The 18,299-nt window shown below is 46.9% G+C and overlaps 1 protein-coding gene across 1 annotated transcript in view; it reads right to left on the bottom strand.

Moving 5' to 3' along the window:
- C8HXorf58 (chromosome 8 CXorf58 homolog) overlaps window positions 1-18,299 on the bottom strand; it is a 959,020-nt gene that overhangs the window by 694,938 nt on the left and 245,783 nt on the right. The gene's annotated exons all lie outside the window — the stretch shown is intronic.

Genomic DNA, 18,299 nt, shown 5'->3' with positions numbered 1-18,299 from the left:
CCGAACACAGATTACATTGTGAGGAACTGTTTGGTTTCCAAGGGGAGGTAAAAGATAACCAAGGGAGAATACCCAGACGTAGCATCATGACCGTACGTCTTGCACCATGGGTAAGGGTGTATTCCAAATATGGCAATTTTAACTTGTATTCTTGGGAATCAGCATAAGTTTTGTACGTAGATAATTTAGTACAATGTAAATGATCTAACTCATAACTCAATTTTGGAGAGAATGTTTTTAAAAATAGTTTGAGTTGTGCGGGTGTCCAAGAAGATAACATTTCTGCACTAATTTTTGCTAAACAGAAAGCCTCTCCCAAATTTTTCGCAAATGTAGAGTTGAAGGTATCCTCACTAAAGATCTCAATTTTTAGCAGATGTCGTAGGGTACCCTCTTTGGAATGCAGAAGGTTATAGGCCCACCTTATGAGGCTTGCTATTGATATTGCAAATGCGCTGGTGATCGTGCATTCGAGCCTTAGGGCCTGTACAGGAGTTGAGTTGGAGACTTTCAGTAACTTTTTTAGTATTTTCCCTTCGTTTGTATCCATATAACTCCATTGTTTTAGGGGAATATGTTCTGAGGCATAAGATAGAACCGGGGAAATTTTGGCTCTATAAATTTTTATCAGTGCTGAGAAATGCCTGCTTCCTGTCTTCCTATACAAGCGTGAAATTGCACCAGCGTGAAGGTCACATTTCCTTTTTAGATGGATAATTTGCTTCCTGTTACTCATATTGGACGAAAAGATTCTTCCAAGATAGATATATTCCTTTGTCTGTTCCAAGATTTCTCTTCCCAGTTTCCATTGGTACTTCACTTCTTTTTTCTTTTTTGTAAATGCAACTACTTTAGTTTTATTTATATTCGGAATTAAAAAATGATCTTTCGAGTAGTTGTGTAAAGAATCTAAAAGATTTTGAAGACCAAAGGGTGTCAGGTCGAACAAGACAATATCGTCCGCATAAAGTAGACAATGTATCCGTTGAGCTGCCATTTTCGGTGGGGTGCTTTGTCCTTGTTGTAAATGCGACGGTAGGTCGCTCAGGTAAAGGGAGAATAAAATCGGGGCCAACAAGCACCCTTGCTTTAGGCCATTAGATGTATATATTATTTTTGACATGCCCCTCTCACCCCCCATTTGGACTCGGCACCAGGTGTTACTATGTAAGTTCACGATTAATTGCAGTAGAGGCTCTGAGATACCCATTTTTCTCAGTTTCATCCATAGTGTCGGCCTATCGACCCTATCGAACGCGGTTGAGTAGTCAATGAAGGCTGCATATATTGTTTGCGATTTCCCGGTTACGTATTTATCTAGTAGAAATTGAAAGATAGCTATATTATCCGTAACCGAATGATTCGATCGGAACCCAGCTTGAAACAATGGAATTAATCCCATCGAAAATGCCCAAAGCTTCAACCGGTCAAGAATTTCAGCCGCAAAGATCTTTCCGCCAGCATCCATTAGGGCAATTTGTCTATAATTGCCAGCTATACTCCTTTTTCCTTTTTTATAAATAGGAATTATTGTGCTTCCTTTCCACGAGTTTGGAATGTTCCCAGAGTCGAATATGTAATTAAATAATGGCGCTAACATCTGACCCCAAGCTTTATGGTCTGCTTGATAAACCTTTATCGGAATCTGATCGGGACCAGATGCACCCGTACTTCTTGCCTTTTTAATATTCAAGGCAATTGACACTGCCGAAGCCCTGGAGAGTTTTATATCATTATTTTTCTTTTTCTTTTCTTGTTCAGTTACCTTTCTCATCCATCCCGTCGTGTTGGGTTTATACAGATCATTTAAAAATGTGCCCCAGTCTTCTTCTGAGACGGGGATTGCTTCGAGCTTCTTTTTAGTTCCCGTCATCTTAGCTATCAAAGACCAGTATTTACGTTGGTTGCATTGCCTTGCTGCTATTTGGATATCCATCCAGTTGCGATCCTGTTTCAACCTTTCCTGTCTAGCACATTGTCTACGAATTTGGTTCTTTAATTTATTTATTTCAGCTTTATTTGTTGGTGTTTTACACAGGTACTGAACCCGAATCATCCTGTTTAGCATTTTTACCGTTGGCTGAATGCAGTTTTTGTACTTGCTGACGCACTTTCTATGTGCTGGTCTATCCTGTTTTAATTTGCTTTGTATTGCGTATTTGAGTTCATTTAATACAGTTTCATAATTCTTGATAGGATCTTCGGAGTAAATAGTGGTTAACAATTGGGTTTGTGTAATTAATACATTCAAGTAGTCCAGATTTTCCGCCCCCCAAAAGATCCGACGCTGGACTAAATTTACTTCTATTTTGGGTTTACTGAATATTGGATCGTTCTGGAAAGTGGTTAGTGGCATCCAGAGTGTTGTTAAGCAGAGAAGGGCATGATCGCTGTCCTCATTAAATTTAACAGACAAGTCAGAAATTTGTTCTTTTAACTCGTTCCCACATATAAAGTAATCTAGGATGGAGGAGACTCCATTTCCGTGTCTAGTGAATGAAGCTGGCTTGTCTCCGTTAACATTTCCATTTAGAATTGTCCCATTTATACTTGGGAGGAATGATAATAACAGGCTTCCTCTTTTATCCGACTTCACTCCTTTTGGGAATTGCGGGAGTGCTATTTCCAATGATTCCTCCTTAAATAACGTTGACCATTTCTTTATTTCGTTATTTGATATTTTGGCGTTTAGGTCGCCCATCATAATATATGGTAGGTGATGTTGATCCTCGAGGATGTTGGATATAGTTTCTAAGAGATGATCGAATAAAGGGTCATGTTTTTTACTTGGTGGTGCATAGATGTTAAAAAGTAACATTTTCTTATAAGTGTCTGTTGGCTGTAATCTGAGTTGAACTTTGATACATTGTAGGTTGAGCGAATATGTATCAATACTTTCTTGTGACCAGCAGTAGTCTTCTTTCAGTAGGATTGCCATACCTCCTTTCGCGTGACCCCTTTTAGATTTTTTTGCTGGGTTTTCGTAGACGTAATACCCTTTTTGCGTAAAGGAGGTGGTGGACCATGTTTCCTGCAAAGCAAGAATGTCTGGATTATCTTTTGTTGCACCTTTCATTTTATTGGGAGTTTTCCCGGCCATATTCCATAACGATATTTTCAGACCTTTGCTAAACCTGACGTTGATGTAAATTATCCATTTTGTTGCCATTTAATACTTCTGGTAACCATGTCCAAGATAGTTGGCTATTCTCTTTATCTTTTGGGTCAATGTTCTGTGACCACACCGCCCTTTCACCGTGCCTTACTTGTATTTTTAATTTGTCTTTACTCATGTTATTAGATGTATGTTCGTCCCTTCCTATATTAAGTTTGTATTCAGTGTGGGGTTGTGTAGTTACTACGGCATTTTGTGAGTTGGTTTTGATTTCTGAGAAAGAAATTACATCATATCCATGTTTTTGTAGAATTTCCTTTTCTCTCATGATTATTCCAGGAAGAACTGGAGAGAAGAATGACACTTGTACGAATTTTGTATTTTCTTTTTTTGGAAAGCGTACTAGGTCTATTTCTCTACTTGTCAGAGAGTTCAAGGAAGGGATTTCTTGCAATAGATGGACTATTCTTCCTCGGTTGAGCGGGATATTGTCAGTTGGAAACAGTTCCTCGATAGTTAGATGTTTTGTTTGTTTTCTATCCCACTGCCAAGTAGTATGATCTTGTAGATTTTTTGCGTTACTAATATTTTGCTCTAATGGTTTTCTTACTATTGGCTGACAATATTCTTCTGCGTTAGGATTCAAAGGCTTCGCCAGCGCAGTTATTTTAGTCGGTGGAGTGTTCACCAAATTAGCAAAACTGTGTTTTTGAAATTTGAGTTTGTTCCCTTTTTTCTTATGGATTCTTCTCAGAGGTCGTCCTCGCTTTTTCTTTCCCCTATTTTCCTTCACTTCAATGATTTTTTCAGTTGTTCCAATCTGTTTGATTTCATGTTCTTTGGTGTCCTTCAACAAGTGTATGTTATTTTCAGGGGATATCTTACCATAACCATTCTCAATTTCTTTGTTGGAAAAAATGGGATAATTTTTAATGCTGTTTTCAGAGGTATATTCCTTTTCTTCACTGAATAGCTTTTTCAGAGAGTAGATTATGGGAATGTTTTCCTTTGATCGTAATTTCTTAAATTCACTCTCCTTTATTTTCGCATCTGATGTTTGCGTACTTACGCTTTGCATTCTTTGAGATCTTGATCTTTTTTTACAACCAGCTTCAGACTGTACCTGGTTGATCATTGCTTGTTCATCGGATGAGACTTTAGGTGATTCTTTTTTCTTTTTTTCTTCCACCAGAAATTTGAGAATGCCTATTTGGACGTCCAATGTGTCATCTGAATTTGCTAAGATTTGGCCAAGATGTGTGAGAACTGATTCCAGAATGTCTTGAAGGGAAAAAAGTGCTTTGGACAGGGGAGGAACAGAAGCTGGTTGGGTTAAATTAGGAAAATAAAGATCAGTGAGGTTAGATTGATTGGAGTACAGTTTAGGTGATTTATCTGGGGAACTAGTGAGTGGCTGATTTTTTCTTAACGGAGACACTAATTTCTGCTCCTCTTTCTTCGTAATGTTATTTACGGAGAGCTCATTAACTGATTCATTATCCTGTTGTCTAATTGGTGTTATTTGCGACATCTCTAGAATTGATTGAGAATACTCTTCCGAGGGAAGAATTTTTGGCTGGTTTATCTCTGGATTTGGTGATCCTTGATTATGATTACTTAATTCAGAAAGTAATTTTGACTGATGTTCACTATCAATAATTGAAAAAATATGTTTTTTATCTTCTACCGAAGTTCGGAGAGAGGAATGGTTTTTCTCGGAGAGAGTTGAGAAGTATTTGGTTATTGCGGGTGTGTTTAAAATTTGACCAGGTTTCATAGATTTGTCAACAGATTTTCTAATGGCTGCGTCGGTACCCATACGTTTCAAGTAGATTGTTCTTGAGCGCAGTTTTTTCAAAGCCATCATTAGGGAGTATTGCGATCGAGAAAACAGGTGGACCTAATCTTCTGGAGTCGATGTTAGAGGGGTGGCCCGTCCCGTCCTCGGTCGTCCCCGGACGGCCACAGACGGCCCGCCCTTTGCCCGGGCTTGGCCCCGCGCTTTGACCCGCGCGCGTCCCGCGTCGCGTGAGTATACGACTTACTTTATATGGGTAGCCAGTGGGCGTGTCCGTGGGCGTGTCGCCTGGGGGAAGAGTCTCCAGCTGCCCCAGGCAGGGGTTGCTGGTCCTCGCAGTCCCCCGGGCTAGGATCAGTTCTTAATTATACCCACGCCTCAACCCTGGAGACTCCAGCTGGGAGCGAAGGTCAGAGCATGCAGGCAGCAGCTCCCGCTCACACCAGCGAGTCCCCGGGGAGGCAGCCACACGGAGCAAACAAAGCTTGGTGATTCCTTGCGTCCAACAACGCCGTCAGCAGCACAGATGGTCGGATTCCCTCTCGCAGCACAGCAGTAGAAGCAGTTAGGTGAGTGGCGCCCGCGAAGCGGGTGTCACGAATTAAAATACTTAATTCGCCGGTGGGCGTGTCCGTGGGCGTGTCGCCTGGGGGAAGAGTCTCCAGCTGCCCCAGGCAGGGGTTGCTGGTCCTCGCAGTCCCCCGGGCTAGGATCAGTTCTTAATTATACCCACGCCTCAACCCTGGAGACTCCAGCTGGGAGCGAAGGTCAGAGCATGCAGGCAGCAGCTCCCGCTCACACCAGCGAGTCCCCGGGGAGGCAGCCACACGGAGCAAACAAAGCTTGGTGATTCCTTGCGTCCAACAACGCCGTCAGCAGCACAGATGGTCGGATTCCCTCTCGCAGCACAGCAGTAGAAGCAGTTAGGTGAGGAGACAAAGTACCAAATATATACATAAGTGGGTCTTCAATGTTTTGACTGGGTTTGGCCAAACACCACCAAAGGGTCTCTGTCCCTGTGACCAAAAAGCGATTCAAACAACCCCTTCGAATACTGCGAAGAGCAGAGAACTTCTGTGTCACACTCAGCCGAGTGTAACCACCACACGGGTACTGCAAACTGGGTGTGCTGTTGGGATCGATGGAACCAACGCCTCACACCGCCAAACAACAGATTACTCACGGTCTCGCTGGACTTGGGAAAACAAGTCTGATCCTACCGCTAACTGTTCTGGATCCAAAACGCCTCCACAGAACGGAATTATCGGCGATTCACCGCCGTTTGCAGCCATCCTTTATTTCCTGGTCTGCGCGCGCATCTCACGTCGATACGTGACGTATGCACGGCATGCTGAGAAATGTAGTTCTTGTCATGTCGGCGGCCCGTGCTCGCCGATCGCTGTAGAACTTGACACCTTCCCTTTAAATTTCCCAGGTGTCAGACTGGATCCAGAAACATTTGTGTTAGCAGTACCCCTTCACGCCATTGCGTGGCTCCATCCTGCTCTACGTGATAATGCTGACAGCGTTGGCATCGGTCCTGACGCTGCAGTCACCTATATAATCTCCACGCAGGCACACGTCGTCAGTTCTTTTTCACTTTCTCCACTCCAGAAGCACAGAGCCATGAAGTGAACTGACTATTGTATGTCAAAGCTAGGGCCCTGTCAAGGGATCAACCCTAGCCCTCTAAATGAGTCTGCAGCAGGGAGGAGGCGTGGGTAGGTCTGTAAGGAATCTGCAGCTGGATATTGTCTCTAACAGATAGTGCCTGACTGAAGGCAAGTAACTTGTTCATCTGATAAAGACTTTTAGCTGAAGATTTCCTACCTTTGAATAGATACCCAAGCCATACTTCCTGGCGGTGGGCTGTGGACAGATTTAACTAGACTGAAAAGTCCTTCAGTACCGAACAGGCAAAATGCCTGTCCCTATGGACCTGACTGTCCCGACAATAGTATTTCACAAATGTGGGCAGTGAAGCCCACTTTGCAGCCAGGCAGATGTCCAGGACTGATACTCCACGAGCCAACAACATGGTTGCAGCCTTCCCCCTTGTGGAATGGGCTCGTACGCCCTCAGATCGCTGCTTCTTAGACAGGGCATAGCAGATCTTAATGCAGATAACAACCCCGAACAAAATGGTTCACTTCTGCACTGCCCAACCTTTTTTAACTCTCACATAACCCACAAAGAGTTGGTCATCCACCTAGAACTCTTTTGTGGGGTCAAGGTAGAATGACAATGCTCTTTTTGGGTCCAGACGATGGAGATGCTCCTCTTCCTTAGAGAGATGCAGAGGATCAAAAAATGTGGGCAGTGAGACTGATTGACCCAGATGAAATGGAGTCACCACTTTTGGAAAGAATGAGGCATGGGTGAGAAACACCACCTTATCCAAGAATGTCATAAGATAGGGAAGCTTGGACGACAAAGCCTGCAACTCACTCACCCTCAGGGCAAGTGAAAGGTTGTCTTGATGGTAAGCAGCCAGAGGGGACAATTGTGTAAAGGTTCAAAGGGAGCACACATGAGATATGTGAGAACCAGATTGAGATCTCTCTGTAGCATGATAAAGGGCATAGGTGAAAACATATGTACAAGCCATTTTAGAAACCTATTTACAATAGGGGATTTGAATGAGGAGGTCCGGCAGCCACAAGAAAGCGGACAGAGCAGAAAGATAACCCTTGAGGGTACCCAAAACCAAGCCCTGATGGACAAGGCTAAGAATAAAAAGAAGAACATTAGATAGAGAAGCAGCAAGAGGGTAAATAGATCTTTCTGTACAATAATTTACAAACTTTCGCCAACAGCAGGCATTTACCGTCTTAGTGGAGGGGTGCCTGGCCGGCAACAAAACATTACATACTTCGGGAGAAACATCAAAAGCTGTCAACTATTGCTGCTCAATCACCACACAAGGAGGCGGAGAGTTGAAGGGTTTGGGTGGAGACCCTCCCCTGCTGCTGCGACAGACGATCCTCCCAAAGAGAAAGCCTGATCGGAGGATTGATACTCATTCAAAGAAGCTCTTGATACCAGTCTCTTCGTGACCAGTCTGGTGCCACAAGAATGACTTGGGCCTCGTCTTTCTTAATCTGCTTGAAAGAACTCTGGGCAGAGGTGGCGTTGCCGAATGATAGTTGCCTCGCAAACTCCAGCACGGTAAACTGCTGATATTGCGCATTCTCTTTGAAAGCGAACAGATCTAACCAACTGCTGAAAGGGACCTTGCGCCACCTCCGGCCTGAAGACATAATTCGTAATCCGCTAGGCATCGATGGCTGAGTGTGTCCTCCCTGGAGTTCAGAGAATCTGCCAGGTGGTGAACCATCGGGGTTATGCCCTGGTGTTCCAAACATGTCCAGAGGCATAGAGTCTCTTGACAAAGGGTCCAGGATCCCACCCCGTCCTGCTTATTGCAGTACCACATGGCGATCATGTTGTACGTGAACACCTGCACCAACTTCCCCTTGACAGAGGGAAGAAATGCTTTCAATGCAAGCCGGATCGCCCTAAGCTACAACAAGTTGATATGGAGCCCGGCTCTGCCAGAGACCAGTGTCCCCTGACCTCTACCTCTCCCAAATGACAACCCTATCCCAGGAGTGACACATCTGTCACTACTGTGTTTTCTGATTGGGGTGGGGAGAAGGGTCTGCCTCTGACCCAATCATGGTTTGTCAACCACCACTGCAGGTCCTTTGCAGTTCCCTCTGAGATCTGAACCATGTTGGGGAGATTCCCCTGATGCAGCGCCCACTGGAACTTCAGGTCCCACTGCAGAGCCTGCATATGACATCTGGCATGATTTACCAAAAGGATGCAGGAGGCCATGAGTCCCAGCAGCCTCAGAGTCATTCTTACCGAAATCCAGGATAGAGGCTGAAACATCGGAATCATAACCAGAATATCCTGGACTCGCTGTTCGGGTGGATAAACCAGAAACGGCACTGTCCAGAACAGCTCCGATTAAAATGAGCACCTGAGAAGGAGTCACTTGTGACTGCGGCAAGTTTATAGAGTTTCCCAGTGAATGCAGGAGGTTCGCTGTAGTCTGGAGACGACAGCCTGGGGGGAAGGTGCCTTTAACAGCCAGTCATTGAGGTAGGGGAATAATGCTACCCCTAACCTGTGCAGATGATCCGCAACCATTGCCATCACCCTGCTGAACACCGAGGGGCGCTGGTAAAGCCAAAGGGGAGCAGAGTGAAGTGCTTGTGGCCCAACTTGAACTGATCTTCCCTAGTTCCTCATATCAGTCCAATTTCTCACCAGGAGTGTCCTACTGGTGTTCTAAAGAGTCCTGTGACCCCTCCCATTCTTCTCCCAAACCTGGAACCTCTACAAAATGAACAGGAAATGATGTAGAACCTCTTGGCTCTGTAGACGGGGAAGTCAACGTCGACCGATGTCAATCCGACTCCGAGTCGTCAGGTATCAGAATGGGGCTGGCGCAGCCAGTGGGCACCGGGGACGACAGAGGCATCGACTTTGAGCCGTCACTGGGGAAGGTCGCATTGGTACAACCGGCATCGAGTCGGATCTGGTTTTGGATCCATGAGACTCACCCTGCACTAAGGCTGGTGCTGTCGGCGTGGAGACCGGTGGAGACTCTTCTGACCCCGCGGGGCCTGAAGGTGTACCAGAGGGGTCAGTCCACTCACATACGCGGCGCATGGCCTCCTAGAATTCTTTCACTTGAGCGAGGGTCGCTCCAGCTTCCATAAACAGGTCAAAGCACGGAGTCGGACCCTGCAATGATTATGCAGAACAGTTCCTGGAGCATCGATGCTCCCCACCTGTCTCATCGATGGACGACAGACGGAGTGAAGTCGAAGTCCGTTTGGGTTTCTTCTTATGCCTCTTCCCCAAGTGTCCTGAGGACCTCAAGTGCGACGAAGAGGACTTGGGGCTCCTGGAGTGGTCCTGTGAGCTTCTCTTCCTCGATCGGGACCAGGACTCTGAGGAGTCGTGCTGGATGTCGACTGCCGGGACACAAGGAACTTCATGGATGCCTCCTGCAAGGCCTACGGAGCCATGGCCTGGTAGTCAGAGCACGACACCGAGTCGTGGTTGTGCTTGAGACACCGCAAACAGACAAGACGGGGGTCGGTTACCGGCATGTCACGGTCACATGCACCGCACGACTTGAAGCCTACACATCTAGAGGTAACACATGAAAAAATCTTGACATAATGTCGAAAAAAGCCTGTCAAAAAGAGACAGAGTGTTAGCTTTTTCCGGATTGGGGGTAACTGGCCCGGAAAGAAAAGAATAGACGCCATGTGCCTGGGTGGCACCTACATAGTTGACCCCGATGCAAACGACGCCATGAATGTCATGCAGAGCTGGATGAAATCACCTGACGGCGCTCAAGGGTGCTGCTCACATAAAAGGTTTTGGATCCAGTCTGACGCCTGGGAGATTTAAGTAATCTGCAGCTAGAAGTCCCTATCTGATATGTACAGCAAGTGAGCCTTCTATCTTTTTTCACTTCTTTCACAGCTCTCTCAATGATTAAGGAAGCAGAGGTTTTCTAATTATTTACCTCCCTAATGTCGGGATCCCAAGATAATATATGTTCAGTAAGAACTCTAAAAACCTTTATCTGCATTCATAACCCCTGCATTTCCCTTCATCCTTAAGACCTATTTTCATCTGGCACTGTCCCTAGTGGATGGAAGAAAGGGATAGTGAAACCCTTTTTAAAGAAATCAAACTTGGACCCTAGAATGGAAGTTAACTACAGTCTTATTTTAGATGCAGCCTAATGAGTTTAATTACTGGTTTAGGTACTAAGACTGCCTCTGCGACTGTACTGAATGACGTCAGACAAGATTACAATGATGGCATTTTCACCTGCCTCATTTTGCCGCTGCAGTTGTGTCCTCTGGTTATCTCCAAGTGAGGACCTTCAAGGAAAAAACTCTTTTCATGCTATGTTACTTGAAAGGTAATGTTGTTAGTGCTACTGTCAATTATAGGCTGAACTATGCCAATGCTTGTTTCTTTGACTTTCCTGAGTCAGAATTTACAAGCTCCAAGGTATTCACAATATAGCAGCATGAAGCACCTAAAGGGAGGTCTAGAGCAGTGTTTTCTAAGCTTTGGGTTATTGCAAGCGATTTTTGGTGGCTTCTGAAAGTCTAAACAATAAAGATGTCTTTAAATTCTGTATTTATCTTGTCACATTTGCTGTGCTCAAAGACAAAGGGTCAAATGACAGGCTAGGTCTTCTGAAAAATGGGAAACGGCATTAACAATGTAGTCTAAATCGTGTGTGCCATTACAAGCCAAGCATGAAATCGCTTGCCTTTACCACACATATATGTCCTTACCACGCATTTACCTTAGCCACGAATATTTGTTTACAACAATTCCATTGTAAATGTGGTAAAGGCATATGCGTGGTCAGTCAGCGCCTTATCATTGGAGCAAATGGGAGGGATGGGAGGTGTTGGAGACATGCTGCGGACGACAATGGAAGGAACTGCTGCTTGGTGAGTAGTTACTCAGATTTTTCGGTTGGGCTGGGGTAGTGGTATTTTACAGGGCTGGGTTAAATATTTTTTAGGGCTAGGGGCCGGGTTTTAGGGCTCAGGACGGGAGGTCAGGGTAATTTTTAGGTCTTGTCTATTCCATCCCGTAGGATGGTAGGCGAGATTTATAGTAAGCGTTCCGAAAAGCATCTACCCAGCTGCGGATCGCGTACAGTTCATGTGAGCCAGGCGTGTGCACAGGAATTCGCTCCCCCTACCCCTCCCACAAAGCAAGACAAGACAAGAACATCAAAGCGACCGCGGCCGCTCTGATTCCATTTGCCAGCCACCAGCCACTTCACGTGCTCCGCAGGTCATAAACAGGACCATCTGCTCATGAATCAGAATGCTGTCATGGTTGCCCATCCCCCCTCCCAGCGCTGCCTTTCCTCTGCCATTCTATGGTTTCCAATACGTCTTACTAAAAGTGCACTTTCCCTGCTCCCTAACACAGGCTTCTCCACTATAACCCTCTTTTCGTTAATTTTACTCAGCTCTTATCTTTAACCCAGCCCACAGACACACAGACACACACATCCCGCCACCCCCCGCCGTTCAATGCCGAGAGCTTCACTGACACTTTCACTTTAATTCGGTTCTGTAAACGCAAAATGCGTTCCTTGACTGTAACATGTCTAAAAGTATTTTAAGGTAAATTTCACACCGTAATTTATAGTGGAACAATGCATGTGCCTAAATAGTAGTACAGCTTTTTCGGATGAAATTGGCGGCGAAAACTCTCCGTGAGAAAATTGGTCTTGTGCACTTTCCCTGCTCCCTAACACCGGCTTCTCCACTATAACCCTCTTTTCGTTAATTTTACTCAGCTCTCATCTTTAACCCAGCCCACAGACACACAGACTCACACACACACCCCACCCCCCCGCCACTCAATGCCGAGAGCTTCACTGACACTTTCACTTTAATCATGGTTCTGTAAACGCAAAATGCGTTCATTGACTGTAACATGTCTAAAAGTATTTTAAGGTAAATTTCACACCGTTTAGATTTAAAGTGGAACAATGCATGTGCCTAAATAGTAGTACAGCTTTTGCGGATGAAATTGGCGGCGAGAACTGTCCGTGAGAAAATTGGTCTTGTGCACTTTCCCTGCTCCCTAACACAGGCTTCTCCACTATAACCCTATTTTCGTTAATTTTACTCAGCTCTCATCTTTAACCCAGCCCACAGACACACAGACACACACACCCCGCCCCCCCGCTGCGCAATGCCGAGAGCTTCACTGACACTTTCACTTTAATTCGGTTCTGTAAACGCAAAATGCGATCATTGACTGTAACATGTCTAAAAGTATTTTAAGGTAAATTTCACACTGTTTTGATTTAAAGTGGAACAATGCATGTGCCTAAATAGCAGTACAGCTTTTTCGGATGAAATTGGCAGCGAAAACTCTCCATGAGAAAATTGGTCTCAAGAACCAAGAAAAGTTTCGGTGACGTCATTTTACAGCACTCATTTAAAAAAATCGTAAATCCTACTTGCTACAAATAAATATAACTTAATTTGAGCACGAATTGTGAAATGTTAAAAGTCACTCTGACGACAACAATGCTTTTGCTAGGTGGAAGTTCAACGTGTCACATCACGGCATGCAAGAAACATTTTTTTGGGGGGGAAGAGTTGTGCAAGCACGAGGTGCCTAATTGACAGCGTGCTCTTACCGTGTGAACGGAAACATAACATTTTGCAATCTCGAATGTGTAGGAATGTACGGAGTGAGCGCTCGGAGAACAGACGTCTCGCGAAATGACAGATGAGAACAGCATGGGGGAAATTCTCCTGTTAACTTTTAAACGGCTCTTGGGATGGCTTCACGGCGGAGGAATGCACCTAGCCTGTATCATTTCATTCAATCGGACCTGAACCCACGCCAAGTAAGTGAAAACAACTGCTTTCAGAGACACCGTGGCCCACCCTCACACCGTCACCCACCCTCACACACCCTCACTCACCCTCACCCCTTCACCCTCACACACCCTCACCCCTTCACCCTCACACACCATCACACAACCTCACTCACCCTCACCCCCTCACCCTCACAACCCTCTCACCCTCACTCACCCTCACACCCTCACCCTCACACACCCTCACCCTCACACACCCTCACCCTCACACATCCTCACCCTCACACCCCCCCACCCTCACACACCCTCACACTCACACCCCCTCACCCTCCCTCAGACCCTCACAGCCCCTCACCCTCACAGCCACTCACCCTCACACACCCCCCACCCTCACACACCCTCACACTCACACCCCCTCACACTCACCCCCTCACACCCCCTCACCCTCACATCCCTCACCCTCCCTCAGCCCCTCACAGCCCCTCACCCTTACAGCCACTCACCCTCACACCCCCTCACCCTCACACCCACTCACCCACCCTCACCCACCCTCTCACCCTCACACCATCACACACCCTCTCACCCTCACACACCCTCACCAACCCTCACCCTCACATCCCCTCACCCTCACACCCCCTCACACACTCTCACCCTCACACCCCCTTACCCTCACACCCCCTCACCCTCACACACCCTCACTCACCCTCACACTCACAACCCTCTCACCCTCACACACCCTCACTCACCCTCACAACCCTCTCACCCTCACACACCCTCACACACCCTCACTCACCCTCACACCCCCTCACTCACCCTCATACCCCCTCACCCTCACACCCCCTCACCCTCCCTCACCCCCTCACCCTCACACACCCTCACACCCTCTCACCCTTACACACCCTCACTCACCCTCACACCCTCACCCTCACACACCCTCACCCTCACACCCCCTCACACTCACACCCCCTCACCCTCACACCCACTCCCTCATACCCCCTCACCCTCACTCACCCTCACCCTCATAACCCTCTCACCCTCACACACCCTCACACCCCCTCACCCCCCCTCACCCTCACACCCCCTCACCCTCACACCCCTCTCACCCTCACACACCCTCAACCTCACACACCCTCACACACCCTCAACCTCACACCTCTCACCCTCACTCACACCCACTGACCCTCACACCCCCTCACCCTCACACACCCTCACGCACCCTCACCCACCCTCTCACCCTCACACACCCTCTCACCCTCACACACCCTCTCACCCTCACACACCCTCTCACCCTCACACACCCTCTCACCCTCACCCTCACACACCCTTTCATCCACCCTCACCCCCCTCACCCTCACCCCCCCTCACCCTCACCCCCCTCACCCTCACACACCCTCACACCCCCCCCCACCCTCACACCCCTCACTCCCCTCACTCACACACACTCACCCGCACATCCCCTCACCCTCACCCTCACACCCCCTCAACCACCCTCACTCACCCTCTCACCCTCACACACCCTCTCACCCTTACCAACCCTCACCCTCACACCCCCTCACCTTCACACACCCTCACCCTCACACCCCCTCACACACCCTCACCTTCACACCCCTCACCCTCACACCCCCTCACACCCCCTCACACCCTCACACCCCCTCACCCTCACACACCCTCACTCACCCTCACACTCACAACCCTCTCACCCTCACACACCCTCACTCACCCTCACACACCCTCACACACCCTCACTCACCCTCACACCCCTCTCACCCTCACACACCCTCACTCACCCTCACACACCCTCACCCTCACACCCCCTCACCCTCCCTCACCCCCTCACCCTCACACACCCTCACACCCTCTCACCTTTACACACCCTCACTCACCCTCACACCCTCACCCTCACACACCCTCACCCTCACACACCCTCACACTCACACCCCCTCACCCTCACACCCACACCCTCATACCCCCTCACCCTCACTCACCCTCACCCTCATAACCCTCTCACCCTCACACCCCTCACCCTCACACCCCCTCACCCTCACACCCCCTCACCCTCACACCCCCTCACCCTCACAACCCTCTCACCCTCACACACCCTCAACCTCACACACCCTCACACACCCTCAACCTCACACCTCTCACCCTCACTCACACCCACTGACCCTCACACCCCCTCACCCTCACACACCCTCACGCACCCTCACCCACCCTCTCACCCTCACACACCCTCTCACCCTCACACACCCTCTCACCCTCACCCTCACACACCCTTTCATCCACCCTCACCCCCCTCACCCTCACCCCCCCTCACCCTCACCCCCCCTCACCCTCACACACCCTCACCCTCACACACCCTCACACCCTCTCACCCTCACACCCCCCCACCCTCACACCCCCCCACCCTCACACCCCTCACCCTCACTCCCCTCACTCACACACACTCACCCGCACATCCCCTCACCCTCACCCTCACACCCCCTCAACCACCCTCACTCACCCTCTCACCCTCACACACCCTCTCACCCTCACCCTCACCAACCCTCACTCTCACACACCCTCACCCTCACACCCCCTCACCTTCACACACCCTCACACCCCCTCACACACCCTCACCTTCACACCCCTCACCCTCACACCCCCTCACACACCCTCACACACCCTCACTCACCCTCACACTCACAACCCTCTCACCCTCACACACCCTCACTCACCCTCACACACCCTCACACACCCTCACTCACCCTCACACTCACATCCCTCTCACCCTCACACACCCTCACTCACCCTCACACACCCTCACTCACCCTCACATCCCCTCACCCTCACATCCCCTCACCCTCACACCCCCTCATCCTCACACTCCCTCACCATCACACACCCTCACCCTCACAACCCCTCACACCCACACCCTCACACCCCCTCACTAACCCTCACACCCTCACCCTCACACCCCCTCACCCTCACAACCCTCTCACCCTCACACAGCCTCACCCTCACACACCCTCACACACCCTCACCAGCATAGCATAACAAAACATAGCATAGCATAACAAAACATAGCATAACATAAGAAAACATAGCATAACGAAACACAACAACACATAGCATAACAAAACAGAAAAACACAACAAAACATAGCATATCTTAACAAAACACAACAAAACATAGCAAATAGCATAGCAAAACATAACATAGCATACCAAACACAACAAAACATAGCAAAGCATAACAAAACATAGCATAGCAAAACAAAGCATAGCATAATTAAACACAACAAAACATAGCATAGCATAATAAAACATAGCTAGGATAACAAAGCATAGCAAAACATAGCATAGCATAACAAAACATAGCATAGCATAACAAAACACAGCATAGCATAGCATAACAAATCAAAGCATAGGATAGCAAAACATAGCATAGCATAACAAAACAAAACATAGGATAGCAAAACAAAACATAGCATAGCATACAGCATCACTCAGCACCACCACAGCATAACTCAGCGGCACCACAACATCACTATGCACTACTACAGCATCACTGAACGCCACAGCATCACTCGTTCGCCATCACATCACTCAGCGCCACCACAGCACCAATCTGTGCAACCATTCAACAACTGGTTCAAATATGTTCTCTCAATGTTTCAAGCTTTATTACAAATGTAACAAAAATATGTTAATATTTCACTTCTGTTCTTGGATTTAGGTCACAATTAAATACACTGAACATAATCTTCACAAAAGTTATTTACAAAAGTTTAAGCTATTGCCATTATAAATTACAATAACTTTTATTTAAGTATTAATTATTAAAAAAAATTAAAAGCCTTTGTTATTTGTAATTAAAACGTAAATACAACACATATTGCATTACAAATGTTATAGGTGTCACATTTACAAAAGTTATAACTATTGGCATTGTAAATGACAAAGCTATTAATTTAGCTATTTTCAAAAACAAAACATAAATAAAAAATGTGTCATTTACAATACCAATAGCTCAAACGTTCCTAATGCGAGACCTATTGCATTGCAAATGCTTGTTAAGGCTGGGGTTGGGATCGTTTACAGGACAGGGACCCGGTTTTAGGAATCAAGGCTGGGGGTCGGGTAGTTTTTAGAGCTGGGGCCGGGTTTAGGGCTCAGGGGGGGCTGGGGTGTTTTATGGGATGGGGTTGTGGTAGTTTTAAGGCTGGAGACAGGTTTTAGGGCTCAGGGTGGGGGCTGGGATGTATGCTTTACCACTCATTTAGCTTGACTATTCATGCCTTTACAATAAAATTCATTGTAAAGGCATGCGTGGTAAGGTTGTGGTTGTGACCACGTTATTAAGGCATTGCAAGTAATTGCATGCGTTGTTCCATCATACAACCCTGAAAAGTTGCTGCTTATCTGTTTTAACATAGGGATTGGGGTTTACAGACTCTTACTTTGCAGTCAGAGAAAGAAAAGTAAAGTGAATTATGTGACAATCTCGCTGAGGTTCAGTGAATGTGAAAGGAAAGGCTGTAGGATGTCATTTTTTTGTAACACACAAATACCTGTAAATTAATTATACACATTTGAAATTAAATGAATGCATGAAATTAATTATACACATTTAGCAGTTAGGAAAGCAAAAAATGCAGCACCTTTTTCTGCAATTCTGAAGTGTGATGGAAACAAAGATTTTAATAGGAACAGAACAAATCAAGACACTTTACCTGACAATGCACAAATTATAAATATTCACTGAAACTCGATTTCGACACATTATCATTTGTAAGCAATATAGTTTTATCAGTAAAACTGCGTGTCTGTACAAATAAAGTGGCGTTTCAATGGAAAGTGTTGTCTGCAGATGACAGTGTGCTGCCACATAACGCTCTAGGTACATTAAAAATCGCCCGAATTGTGTCCATTTAGGCAGAGACTTAGATGGTATTCACTGGAGAGAACACTGCGCTCCTCAAGTGCAAAAACGTTAAT

This window comes from Lissotriton helveticus, chromosome 8, assembly GCF_964261635.1.
Source record: "Lissotriton helveticus chromosome 8, aLisHel1.1, whole genome shotgun sequence".
Taxonomy (NCBI): Eukaryota; Metazoa; Chordata; class Amphibia; order Caudata; family Salamandridae; genus Lissotriton; species Lissotriton helveticus.
This window is presented reverse-complemented; position numbering and strand designations above follow the sequence as displayed.